Source organism: Myodes glareolus, chromosome 2 (genome assembly GCF_982192425.1).
Source record: "Myodes glareolus chromosome 2, mMyoGla1.1, whole genome shotgun sequence".
NCBI lineage: Eukaryota > Metazoa > Chordata > Mammalia > Rodentia > Cricetidae > Myodes > Myodes glareolus.
This window is the reverse complement of record NC_142027.1, coordinates 49,901,920-49,916,916: the sequence shown is the minus strand read 5'-3', so window position 1 is coordinate 49,916,916 and position 14,997 is coordinate 49,901,920. Positions and strand designations below refer to the sequence as shown.

The window sequence follows — 14,997 nt, the reverse complement described above, 5'->3', positions numbered from 1 at the left end:
CCTATGGGCAAATATCACTGGACATTACCTTCAGCCTTCAGAGTCTCAAAGGGCACTTCAAACACTCCATTCATTTATCTATAAAAAAAAAGTAAATACTTATAATTAGTATTCAGTCAAGAACCCATTTACATTTACAGTAATGTCTTCAGGATTAGCTTTGAAAAGAATGTAGCTGATTTCATGAATGGTAATATCTCTAGTTTTAAGAAAAAAATAAGTTAATAGTCATTACAAGACCTGAAAACAAGCAGTAGAGATTCTCAGCAAATCATGTCACGTTCAATGCCAAGCACTATGTGTACATTTCTGAAAGGGCAGAGTAGCAATAAGTTTCTTAAATAATATTAACAAGGATTTCTATATCCATATTACTTAAAAGAGATACTCCAAAGTCATTTATACTACTTTCAAATTTTATGCTTTTGAATATATGTGCAGGCATGTCTTCACATGTGCACATATGTACACCTTTGTGTTTGGAGGCTACAGGATAAGCTTTGGAATTATGCTCAGAAATCTGCCATCCGCCTCCTTTGAGACAGGTTCTCTTACTGACCTACAGATTACCAATTAGGATAGACTAAGACAAGGCCCCAGTGATTGTCTTGTCTCTGTCTCCATAGCACTAGGGTTTCAAGAATATGCATGTCTGGTTTTGTACAGTTATGCTATGGCATATGAACAGCAGGCACTTTACCAACTGAACAACTCTTCCTGCCCTGCATATTAATACTTAAACACTCTGGGAAGATCTACAATGTTTAACAAATTGGTGAGAGCAAGTTATCTATAAAGATAAGATACAGATTCTATAAAAATGATAGATAAGGTTAAAATGTTTGCATAAACACCAATTGTTAAAAGGAAAAGTAAAAAGGATAGAAAGTTACAAAGCAGCAAAGGTAACATGTTCAGTGGAACTTCGGAGCAAGGCTGATCAAGAATTGGGGTAGGAATGGAGACACAAATGGTTGGGCTGTTCCTTTTTTAAACAATTCTATTCCATTCTATTTATCTGTGTGAAATCATTTGTTTGTAATGTATATGTGTGGTGTATACATACACGTGTACAGAGACCAGAGAACATCAGGAGTCCTTGCTATCACTTTCCGATTTATTCCCTGAAGACAGAGTTTCTCATTGAATTTAGAGCTGGGCAGATGGCCAGAAATCTCCTTTAATCCACAGTCTCCAGCCTGCACAGTGCTGAGGGCTACAGTAATAACTGTCCGTATCTTTTTTTTTTATTTGGGTGCCAGAGATTTGAACTGGGTTCTTGTTTGTATACCAAGTACTCTTACCTGCTGAGCCATCTCCCAAGCACCTAGAGAAGACCCTTTGAGATTCCTTTCTAACCACATGCATTAGGAGAATATAGAATCAAAGTTGAGACTGAAGCTGAAGCAAACAGGATGCTAAAGGGGCTTTAGAAAACAATTTGATAAATTTCACTATAAGAAGATTTACCCACAAGCAATTCTCCCATTAAAATTTGATCTTAATATTTTATATCCTTGGAAAGTGATCTTTCTAAATTTGCTATAAAATCTCTATGATGACCTTGTTGTCATATTTACTAAAAATCTCCACAGAGATCTGGCCATTTACAGTCTCAAAAGCAGTTTTGCTAATGGAAATTCAATACATAAACATAAGCTAATCCTATAAGCCAGTTCATATACAATGAAGACCCCCATCTAAAAAGTCGGAGGATTTTAAATGGCTAGATCTTTAATATAAATATTCAACAACATTCTTGCAAAGAGAAACAAAGAATCAAGCAATAAACCACACCAGCAAAATAAAAAATACCTAAATCTAGGCTGCGCTGACAGAGAAATGAGTCCAGAGAAGGAAAACTACAGCGTCATTGCACTGCAAGAACATGAACAATATCACAGCTCCTCTGCAGCAGCGCGCCTTAGGGAGCACAGGAGAACAGATTTAGGAGAAAGATCAAAATCACTGATGGCAGGAAAAGAGGATTAGCAGGGAAAAAAGAGAGGAGTCAATCAGATTATAAGGTGGTCCAGAAAAAGACATTAGACAAAATTAATTTCGCCATTACACCATACTTGTAAGTCTGAGTTTTATTTACTGTTACTCTCCCTCATTAGAGTGGAGTAAAAAGGACAGACCCTTTGTCTTCTTTGCATTATCTTCACTAGTGTCTGTTGGGGTCTAGATGATCAATCCATTTGCTGAATAAAAGAATGAACAAACTAACCAACCTATGAAGCAACTACTCATCTCTACATCTAGAATACAAAGAAGTAATCTAGGACTAGAAGAAATTACCCATTATAAACTAATTTAAACTTTTCCCTCTAGCAACCTCAAATTCCTACAATACATAGTTTACCAGTATTATTTTTTCAGACAAAGGAAAAAATAAATAAGCAGGCAAATTATTAGATTTATGATAGTGAAATAGAACAACACAAAATAGCAGTGCTGAGATCTACACGAACTGCTATCTTCATAAGTTTGGAAAAAAAATGTTTCTTACAAGAGGTGACAACAGAAAGAAACCCAGGTGATTAAGTGAAAGACTAAAAACATATATCTAAGAGTATCCTGGCTGCTACCAGGTTGAATGAAGACAAACATTATATTCTTTAAATACCATGAGTAGTGCACAGCATGCTGACTGCTCATTAAATATCATTTTTATATTGCTATTTTTATCAATTTCAGATTTCTTCAGTAGATAAGCTTGTTGAATGTATTAATTTTTAACTTCTCTGAAGTTCTTTAAATAGTGCCTAACAAGAACTCAATAAACATTTACAGAACTGAAAAGAAGAAAACTATTATCACTTAATTACTTAGAAACATAAACAGACTATGAAGATATAAAAAAGTCACCACATTTCATATGCCTGAGTCAATCTAACCAGTATTAAATAATAATTAATCTTCCCCAGATTTATAAAAATACAAAGAAAAATGAAAAATATGCCTAGGGCCAGTAAGTTAGGAATCCAAATAATAACAGTTAATCAGAAAAGATAAAATGAGGTTGTCAATATTAAGTAAGCCCATATCCTGACTATTTAAGTACTGTCTGCCTTTATCTGATTGACACCATTTTTCTATAACACAGGATTTCTATATAACAATATCTGCTTCATTTATGTATTCATGGCACTAGCACAAGCTTGCTTATAATGAATATTTTTAAAAAAATCTTTGTTGAATTAATGTAAAATTATCAAGATCAATCCTGGGCTTTTGCTGTTATTTTTTTGTTTTCTATACTGGAAACTGAACTTAGGGCCTGACACATGACCTGTCACTAAGCTGTATCCACATTTATTATCTTGCTTTTAATTTTAGACAGAGTGTTACTAAATTGCCTAACCTTAAATTTGGGATCTTTTCTCTTACTCTTCAGGTATCTCAGATTACATCCCTGTGCCACTAAGTCTAGCAACAGTTACGAGCTTCAAACAACAAGCCAAAAGATGAAAATTTAAAATATAAATTTCAATGAAATAAATATCTCAGTTCCATGACAAACATGTATAGAATAAAGTAAGTTTTTACAAAGACTGAAAAATAATTGAAAAGAAAACAGTGGTATTAGAAAAGCAAAGTCATGGCAATTACAACATATTGATTAAAGGCAGTATTTCCAAAGACATACAAGGAGAAACAAATTCTACCTACCAATTATCATGTGGAAATAAAGTTGATATATCTAAATATAGTAAACAAAAGTAATCAGTGATATTTAGAAATATGTGTGTATCACCTACTACATAGTGAGGACTTTTTAGGCACATAGTTATATGGAAACAAATGTATCAATTTTGCTGCATACGACAAAAACTGCCTTTTTAATACTCATCATTATACCCATATATTTGGTACAGTTCCCACCCCACATCAAAGAAGCTTCTCTTTTTAGTGGATGGAACTATTACAGAGAATTACGACTGTAAAAGATCAGAGACTATGTGACTGTGGAGTATCCACCCTCAAACTAGAACATCTATTAAACAATGTGTACACCCAAGGCTTAGGAAACACTGAAAGAAATGGCAGACAGAGAGTCAGAGAGACAGAAAGACTGATGCAAAATATTGTCTTCGGGAACTCTTAATAGCTATGGTTGCATATCTAAGACTTGCATAAGGCTACAGCAGTTAACATTCCAGCATGGATGAGAGGAAGAGGAAGAGTCAGTTGTCTTCAGGGACAACTCCCAACAAGCTGTCCATGCCTAAGTGACGAGCCCTACAGTCATGTGCATACAGCTAAGACCCTAAGCAATAGAGAAGAGACAGTACCTGAACTGGCCTTGCCCTGTAGTCAGACTGATGAATATATTAAATATCACCAAGGAACCTTCAATGAACAACTGATGGAAACAGAGGCAGAGATCTGCACTGGAGCACTGGGCTGAGCTCCCAAAATCCAATTCAATAGTGGGAGGAATGAGAATATGAGCAAAGAAGCCAAGACCATAATGGGGACATCCATGAAAACAGCTTACCTGAGCTAATAGCTCACCAACTCTAATCAGAGAAAGAAACAGCAAAAGACCAAACTAGACCCTCTGAATGCAGGTAAGAATTGCATGACTGGAGTAGACTGTGGGGAATTTACCCCTACTGCTTGCACTGATTTTTTGGGGGAACTTATTCTCTTTGGATGGATACCTTGCTCAGCTTAGGTACAGTAGAGAGGGCTTTGAACCTTCTCCAAAACATTGTGTCTTACCTTCTCTGAGGAGTAGATGGGGGTATGCTGGGGGAGTAATAGGAGGAGATGGGACGAGGGTAGGGAGTGGGAACTGCGGTTAGTATGTAAAACGAAAAAAAGATAGTTTGTTTTATTTTTTAAAAAAATAAAATAAATTTTAAAATAACTACTTGAAAACAGTAAAGTTGTGTGCATATCTGTATAACAATAATTATACATGAATTTGAGATGGGTATTAGTGTAAGGATGTGGAAGGAGATGAAGAGGGAAGAGGTACACATTATTAATATGGAGTGTATTCAAGTATAAGACTCTCAAACTTTTAAGGCACTGAAAAAAGTTTAAGGCCAACTGAGTTCTAGTCTTCCGTAATGGTGGTCCCTTAGGTGGAGGCAATCATTTTGGCTTTGAATATTATTAATGTGCAACATCACAGAGATGGGATAAGTCATATAGGTGACTACAAAAAATTTTCAAAATACTGGTCTCGGTGAGCCCTGCACAAAGTCTATAGAAAATCATAACAAATCCACTGGGAGGGACTTCTTGGGAAATCCTGAAAGCGATGCCTTGCAGACAATTGAGCTTGCTATTTTTAAGGCACCATACTTTATATGAAGAGAGGGAGAAAGATCAGAGGGATTCTTTACATACACTGATTTTTAAACCCTCAAGTACAACTGGCTTTAATTTTTTTCATACTTGTTCCTTTTAAAGTTCCCTTTGCTTCACTGTTCAGTATTATTATTTGGGTTTATTCTCCAATAGCGGAATATCTTAAATAAACTCTTAAAAGCCAACACATCAACAAATTAATGAATTAAAATTCAATGACTATAAAGGGTACACAGTCTAACCTGCTTAATTATTAAGAGGTAAACAGAATACACTACTGAATTATTTATTTAATTGCCTTCAACTAATTTTTTTTATTTAGAATATGTGTCCATCCTAAAGAGCCAAAGAATACTTAAAAATATTTAAATCATTTTAATAATACAAACTTAAATATATCAAATATGATTAACTACTTTCACAAGTGCATAAGCAGAACACATTTTAGCATTTCAAATATTATTAAATTTTCTTTTCCTCCATCTTTGCATTCTCTCTCATATAATTCATTTCACAACAATGCTGAGCAGATCGAATATAAGTATTCAGTGTAAATGTTACATTAAACTCACTGACAAAGGTTTAGAAACAATCATTTATAAAACACTTCTTTCTTTTCTTTTTCTTTTTTTTTTAGATAAGGTTTCGTGGTGAATCACTGAAACTGTCCTGCTATCCTGAAACTCACTAAGTAGACCAGATTTGCCTTGAACTCACCGAGATCAGCCTGCCTCTGCCTCCCAGATTTTAGGAAAAAGGTATGAACTGCCACGACCCAGCAAAACACTCATTTCTTTTATTTTCCCATTAACCAGGTGGTGGTGGCACATGCTTTTTTTCTTTTTATCTTTTTTATTGATTTTTATGAGCTCTACATTTTTTCTTGCTCCCCTCCCTGCCTCTCCTCTCCCCTTCAACTCTCTCCCAGGGTCCCCATGCTCCCAATTTACTCAGAAGATCTTGTATTTTTCTATTTCCCGTGTAGATTTATGTATGTCTCTCTTAGAGTTCTCATTGCTGTCTAGGTTCTCTGGGATTATGATTTGTAGGCTGGTTTTCTCTGTTTTATGTTTAAAAACCACTTATGAGTTAGTACATATGATACTTGTCTTTTGGGGTTTCAGTTACCTCACACCAAATGATGTTTTCTAGCTCCATCCATTTGCCTGCAAAATTCAAGATGTTATTTTTTTTCCTGCTGTGTAGTACTCTACTGTGTAAATGTACACATTTTCCTTATCCCTTCTTCAGTTGAGGGGCATTTAGGTTGTTTCCAGGTTCTGGCTATGACAAACAATGCTGCTATGAACATAGTTGAGCACATGTCCTTGTGGCACAATTGAGCATCCTTTGGATATATATACCCAAAAGTGGTATTACTGGGTCTTGAGGAAGGCTGTTTCCTAATATTCTGAGAAATCGCCACACTGACATCCAAAGGGGCTGTACTAGCTTGCACTCCCACAAGCAATGCAGGAGTGTTTCCTTTATCCCACAACCTCTTCAGCATAAGCTGTCATCAGTGTTTTTGATCTTGGCCATTCTTACAGGTGTAAGATGGAATCTCAGGGTTGTTTTGATTTGGATTTCTCTGATGAGTAAGAATATTGAGCCTTTCCTTAAGTGTCTTTTAGCCATTTTAGATTCCTCTGTTGAGAGTTCTCTGTTTAGGTCTGTATTCCATTTTTAAAAATTGGATTATTTGCTCTTTTGACAACCAATTTAGTGAGCTCTTTATATATTTTGGAGATCAGATAAAAACTGTAAATTCTTAATCCATTTGGACCTGAGTTTTGTGCATGGTGATAGATATGGCTCTACTTTGATTCTTCTACAGGTTGACATCCAGTTATGCCAGCACCATTTGTTAAAGACGCTTTCCTTCTTCCATTGTGTACCTTTAGCTCCCTTGTCGAAAATCAGGTGTTCATAAATTTGTGGGTTAATATCTGGGTCTTCTATTCGATTCCATGGGTCGACTTCTCTGTTGTTATGCCAATACCAAGCTGTTTTCAATCCTGTCGCTCTGTAATAGAGTTTGAAGTCGGGATGGTAATGCCTCCAGACGTTCCCTTATTGTATAAGATTGTTTTGGCTATCCTGGGTTTTTTCTTTTTCCATATAAACTTGATTATTGTTCTCTCAAGGTCTGTGAAGAAGTTTGATGGGATTCTGATGGGGATTGCATTGAATCTATAGATTGCTTTTGGTAGAATTGCCATTTTTTACTATGTTGATTCTCCCAATCCAACAGCAGGGGAGGTCTTTCCATTTTCTGGTATCCTCCTCAATTTCTTTCTTCAAGGACTTAAAGTTCTTGTCAAATAGGTCTTTCACTTCCTTGGTTAGAGTTACTCGAAGATATTTTATGCTATTTGTGGCTATCATGAAAGGTGATGTTTTTCAGATTTCCCTCTCTGCTTCTTTATCCTTTGTGTATAGGAGGGCAACCGGTTTTTTGGAGTTGATCTTGTATCCTGCCACATTACTAAAGGTGTTTATCAACCGTAGGAGTTCTTTGGTAGAGTTTTTGGGGTCGCTTATGTACACTATCATATCGTCTGCAAATAACGAAAGTTTAACTTCATCTTTCCAATTCGAATCCCCTTGATCCCCTTATGTTGTCTTATTGCTATTGCTAGAACTTCAAGCACTATATTGAAGAGGTATGGAGAGAGTGGACAGCCTTGTCATGTTCCTGATTTTAGTGGAATGGCTTTGAGTTTCTCTCCATTCAATTTGATGTAAGCTGTAGGCTTGCTATATATTGTCTTTATTATATTTAGGTATGATCCTCGTATACCCAATCTCTCCAACACCTTTTTCATAAAGGGGTGTTGAATTTTGTCAAATGCTTTTTCAGCATCCAATGAAATGATCATATGGTTTTTCTTTCAGTTTATTTATATGATGGATTACATTGATAGATTTGTGTATGTTGAACCAGCCCTACATCTCTGGGATGAAGCCCACTTGATCATAATGGATAATTTTTCTAATGTGTTCTTGGATTCGGTTTGCCAGTATTTTATTGAGAATTTTTGCGTCAATGTTCATGTGTGAGATTGGCCTGTAATTCTCTTTCTTGGTTGTGTCTTTGTGTGGTTTTGGTATCAGGGTAACTGTAGCTTCATAAAAAGAGTTTGGCAATGATTATTCTGTTTCTATATTGTGGAATACATTAAGGAGTATAGGTATTAGCTCTTCCTGGAAGTTCTGGTAGAATTCTGCATTGAAACCATCTGGTCCTGGGCTTTTTTTGGTAGGGAGATTTTTGATAACAGCTTCTAATTCTTCACGACTGACAGGTCTATTTAGATTGATCACCTGATCTTGGTTCAACTTTGGTATATGGTACTTATCTAAAAAAAAGTCCATTTCTTTTACATTTTCCAATTTTGTGGAGTACAGGCTTTTGTAGTAAGATCTAATGATTCCCTGAATTTCCTCTGTGTCTGTCGTTATGTCCCCATTTTCATTTTTGATCTTATTAATTTGCATGTTCTCTCTCTGCCGTTTGATTAGTTTGGATATGGGGTTTGTCAATCTTGTTGATTTTCTCCAAGAACCAGCTTTTTGTTTCATTGATTCTTTGGATTGTTTTCTGTTTTTCTATTTTGTTGATTTCAGCCCTCAGTTTGATTATTTCCAGTCTTCTAGACCTCCTGGGTGAATCAGCTTCTTCTTTTTTTCTTTTTTCTTTTTTTTTTTTTGAGCTTTCAAGTGAGCTGTTTAGTCTCCAATGTGTGCTTTCTCCGTTTTCTTTAACTGGGCACTTAGTGCTATGAACTTTCCTCTTAGCACTGCTTTCATAGTGTCCCATAGGTTTGAGTATGGATTAAAGACATCAACATTAATCCAACCACTTTGAACCTGATAGAAGAGAAAGTGGGAAGTAGTCTACAAGATATAGGCACAGGAGACCACTTCCTAAACAGAACCCCAGTAGCACAGACAATAAGAGAATCGATGAATAAATGGGACCTACTGAAACTGAGAAGCTTCTGTAAAGCAAAGGACACTGTCAGTAAGACAAAAAGGCTACCTTCCGACTGGGAGAAGATCTTCACCAACCCCTCATCAGACAAAGGTCTGATCTTCAAAATATACAAAGAACTCAAGAAACTAGACACTAAAACTCTAATTAACCCAATTAAAAAATGGGGTACTGAACTGAACAGAGAATTCACAACAGATGAACTTCGAATGGCCAAATGGCACTTAAGGTCATGCTCAACCTCCTTAGCGATCAGGGAAATGCAAATCAAAACAACTTTGAGATACCATCTTACACCTGTCAGAATAGCCAAACTCAAAAACACCAATGATAGCCTATGCTGGAGAGGATGTGGAGTGAGGGAAACACTCATCCATTGTTGGTGGGAATGCAAACTTGTGCAACCACTTTGGAAATCAGTGTGTGGATTATTACCTGGGTCTTCTATTCAGTTCCATTGGTTCTTCTGTCTTTTTATGCCAGTACCAGGCTATTTTCAGTACTGTTTTTTTTCAAAGTTTATTAAATTATGAAAGTTTCCATTTCTGCCCCTCTTCCCAACACCCCCCCACTCCCCCCTCCCCCTCCTCTTCCCTCTCCATCCCTAAGAGCAGTCAGGGCTTCCAGCCCTGTGGGAAGTTCAAGTTCCTCCCCCCTCCCTCCAGGTCCAGGAAGGTGAGTATCCAAACAGACTGGATCCCAAAAATCCAGTATATGCAGAGGAAACAAGTCCCAGTGTCATTGTCAATGGCTTTTCAGAAAGACTCCGGGCCAGCCACATTCAGAGAATCTGGCCACATTCAGAAAATCTGGTTGGATCACATGCTCATTCAGTCCCAGTCCAACTGGCCTTGGTGAACTCTCATTAGATCAGTCCCCTTGTTTCAGTGGGTGATCGCACCCCTCGCGGTCCTGAGGTTTTTTTTCATGTTCTTCCTCCTTCTGCTCCTCATTTGGACCATGGGGGGCTCAGTCCGGTGCTCCAATGTGGGTTTCCGTCTGTATCGCCATCCATCGTCAGATGAAGGATCTATGGTGATAAGCAAAATCTTCATCAGTATGGTTATAGGCCAAGGCCGGTTCAGGCACCCTCTCCTCTGTCCAGAGAACAATCTGGGGATCTCTCCTTCGACCTGGGATCCCATCTATAATCAAATCTCTTGTAAACCCTAAGATGACTCCCTTAGTTGAGATATATTCTTCCCTGATTCCATATCCATCCTTCTTCCCTCCCCCCATCTCAGTCCCCCGAGTTTTCCCCATTCCTCCCCTACTCCCTTCTCTCTAACCCTCTCCCCTTCCAACAACCCTCCCACCCCCCCCATGCACCCGAGGTTACCTGGGACTCTTGTCTATTTCCAATCTCCAGGAGGATAAGTACATGATTTTCTTCAGGTTCACCTTCTTATTAGCTTCTCTAGGATCTCGAATAATAGGCTCAAAGACCTTTAATTATGTCTAGAATCCACTTATGAGTGAATACATACCATATTCCTCTTTTTGGGTCTGGCTTACCTCACTCAGTAAAGCGTTTTCTATGTCCATCCATTGCATGCAAAATTCAAGATGTCATTGTTTTTTGCCGCTGAGTAAAACTCTAGTGTATATATGTTCCACACCTTCTTTAACCATTCTTCTATTGAGGGGCACCTAGGTTGTTTCCAGGTTCTGTTTGAAGCCAGGGATTGTGAAGCCTCCAGAAGTTCCTTTAGTATACAGGATTGTTTTGGCTATCCTGGTTTTTTGCTTTTCCATATGAAGTTGAATAACGTTCTTTTGTGGTCTGTAATTTTGCTAGGATTTTGATGAGTATTACATTGAGTCTGTAGATTACTTTTGGTAAGATTGCCATTTTTACTATTTTAATTCTACCTACACAAGAGCATGGGAGATCTTTCCACTTTCTGGTGTCTTCTTCAGTTTTTTTTCCTTCTTGGATTTAAAGTTTTCTTTTTAATTAATTTATTTATTTGTTTATAAAAATTTCCACTTCCTCCCCAAATACTAATAGTGAATTTCCTGAGTTCTATTTCAATACTTTTATTTTCACTCTTCCTTATTTTATATATACTATGCAGGTACTTATCTTTCTTTCATAACTCATTTATATGTAAGTAATTTAGTCACTCTCATTTTTGTTCAGATACACCAACATTTCTATTTATAGACTATTGATAAATTATTTGGAAATCTAGAAAAATATACAAAAAATAATCTCATGCCTTGTTGTCACTAACATTCTTACACAGCCCAACATGTAAGATACTAAATTTACTTACTTACTTATACACACACACACTCACACACAAAAAACACATTTTTCTATAGTTCATGCATAGAATCATATTTATCAACCACTTCTATGGCTTTGAATATGCTCTTCAAGATCATTCCCTAAAGTGTTCCCTTCTCATCATACATTTCTCAATTCAAACAGCATGACATAACTTTATCTTGCTATATGATTTTCCTGACCTAATTCACTGAAATTTCCTGACCCAATTTCACTCTCTGATTTCTAGATTATCACTACCATTTTTTTAAATTATAAACTTACTCACTGTCTAACTCACTTATTAGAGATGCTATCTGTCTTGTTCATTGCCAGTTCATTGGCCCCTAGATGTCATGTCTGGCACATAGTAAGCACTCAAATACCTGAATAATGAATAAATGAATACATAAAAGTTATTAGAACATTAATATTCAAGTCAGAAAAACTTATTAAGCACCTAAAATGCACAAAGTAATTTTTAAAGTTAATATTAGATTGATGAATGTTCTACTCCTAATATAACTAAATATGATAGAAAAGTCCAAGACTAATTTGAAGGGAAAAATGAGAATGCTATAGAATTAAACGCCAAATGACATGACATATAAAAAGAGCAAGCATTGTTTTTCTCCATCTTCATCCCTTTCACATTCCCCTATCACACTACTAATATGTCACCACATTCTTTTATGATGCCAAAAACTGCTGAAAGTAAAGGTGACAATCATTTCATACCTTCACTGAAAAATGATAGGTCAATTCCTACAAAACATGGAAGACTTGGAGTGAAACTAAATCCTAAACGCAGTAACACACACAAATTCAGACTTTCCTTTGCGTGCACAGAGGCATGCTACTTTCCTCCAGACTTCATTATGATTCAAATACTTCAACAGGCTAAAAAGTGATTTCCTCCACCATGAAATAGCAGTCGTTTTCTGTACGAGGTCAAAAAACAATTTTAGGCTTTTTAGGTCATTTGGTTTCCTTCTTAGCTACTCAACTGCCATGATACTCTAAACTTAGCAAAGGCAAGAAAAATGCAGATAAAGGAGCGTGGCTGTCCCCTAAAACAAAAACAAGTGATGGGAGTATGTCTAGACACTGAGAGTGAACCTACCAGTGGGCGATCCATAATAGAGACAGGAGCATTACAATCATATTTTAATTAGATGAAGTGTAAGGAAGATAGGTTGTTTAGGCTCAACTTTCACGTTATATACACTGCTTTTATATGAAATATATAAAAACATATATATGTATATATACTTGCGATATATAACATTATACACACACACACACACACACACTAACACACACACTGGAGATACAGGAAATTATGTGGTACATGACCCCCTAAGAGCACCTTTGTATCTACCACCTAACCCAGTAATCAATTCATTAATTGGTAACAATTTTCTACTCTCCATTCTGCCTACAGCCTCTATAGTGAATGCCACTGCTGATCAGTTTTCAGGAAGACTCCAACCGAAACATTCAGAATAATCAATAAATTTCACTCTACATTTCTATCATCCAATTCGGTTTTATCTGTGATAGCTACATAAATCTCTCAACTACAAAGTGTCAAAATATATTTTTTAGCTTCAACTAGGGTCTTGCAGAAATGCCAAAGCTGTAACATCTAAATGCAAAGTTTAACATTAAGTTACATCAGCATGTCATACAGCAGCATCTTCTAAAATAAAATGAGGAAAACATAAAGTAAAAATTTGGATAATATAAAAGAATTGAATTCAATTGAATTCTGTTTTCAGTAAAAGAAAACACTTGAGAATCCTAGTAAAAGTAAACCTTGAGACGTTTGAAATATCCATTCTAAATAATGGGAGCGTTTAGGTAATTGTCTGTTCAAAACAAGGATCAAGCTTTTTGAGGTCATAAAATGCTCGACCTTCCCAGGTCTGATGAATGCAGAAAGCTTACCACTAAATTACACAAAAGATGGTAAGATTGTTGAATCTATCTGGAAAATAACATTTTCAAAAGCTCCATACACTAACTGATTCATTAAAGAAATAATTAGAGAGACTATTTTCCCTAATATGAAGGGGAATAAAAAATGTTGTGATATTCGCAAGGAGGATGAAGTGTTCGCATCTCACTGTGTGACTTGAATGGTGCTATTAGCTATGCTCTTGCTATGGGTACTCATCATGGTGAAGAAAAGCATTTCCCAAAGAACATAGCCTTGCTGATCTTGGGTTCCTGCTAATATCCCATGATAGAACAGAAGCTTTCACACACAATCAAACTAACAGTCATTTACTCTGCACTCAGAAAGGCCAAAAGTAAAGCACAAATCATAAAGTGCCAAAATTAAGGCTAAGTGCAAACCTCTCAACTCACTCCAGAATCAGCAAATAGCACCCATTTCCATGTAAAAAACAAAAATGTCATGTGCCATGAGTTGTGGGGGAGAGTATAAAGGGATTAGAGTGATTTATTCGCCTTAACCCCAGCTCATCTGCCTCACTGAAAAGATTAAAAAGATTAAAACTAACTTTGCTGAAGAGTTGAGAGCTCTTGGTACAGTCTGTCCAATCACCCAAAGCTCTATAGTTTCTCTCTCTTCAGTTTCTCTCTCTTCTCCTAAAGTGTTCTCTCTCTCTCTCTCTCTCTCTCTCTCTCTCTCTCTCTCTCTCTCCTCATAAACAGTTCTCTCTTTCTCCCTCCCATTTTTCTTCTCTCTGTTTTTCTCCTTAACACACACACACACACACACACACACACACAAACCCCACCCCACCCATAATGTTATCAGTTAACTTGAATGATATTATTCTTCTAAAAACTGCATATGACTACTGGCAAGACAATACAGAAACAAGTATGTCAACCACTAAAAAATGATGGTAACAGGATTCAAATGAAGTGTTACGTACATAACACAGATACATATTCTATAAGGCAATAATTTAAACAACCCTAAAAGTTAGCATAAAAGTCTCAATGGAACTAACAGAAGTGAAGACAGGCTGCTTCCACAATTACAGCTGTGTTACTTTCCTTTCAAACACAGACATATTCCATATAATTTCACTAATGAAAGTGAACCAAGTTGGTATGAAAGATTTTAAAAAGGGTTTTAGGAATAGCAAGCAGACTGAGACTAAAGACTTGATGGCTTTAGAATGCCCCATGCCTACATATCTCCAAATAACTGTCATGATATACTGAGCAACAAAGCCTGAGGCCACTGGGAGGCTAGAAAGAAAAAGTACACCATAGGTTAGTACATTACCACCCATAAGTTTTACTTTATAAAAGTCTGTAGAACAGTCTGGAAATACTACAAAAAGCTACATTTTACCTTGGACTGTGGGTAACAGTCATGCGAACTGTAAAAGCCAGTAACGCGTCAGAGGGACCACAA

The 14,997-nt window shown here is 36.6% G+C and overlaps 1 protein-coding gene across 23 annotated transcripts in view; it reads right to left on the bottom strand.

Annotated features, from left to right (window-relative positions):
- Zbtb20 (zinc finger and BTB domain containing 20) overlaps positions 1-14,997 on the bottom strand; it is a 758,948-nt gene that overhangs the window by 614,899 nt on the left and 129,052 nt on the right. For all 23 annotated transcript variants that reach the window (XM_087900141.1, XM_048422822.3, XM_087900155.1 and 20 more), the window contains one exon: positions 29-78. The gene's annotated coding sequence lies outside the window, so the exon portion shown is untranslated. The remainder of the gene's footprint in view (positions 1-28; positions 79-14,997) is intronic.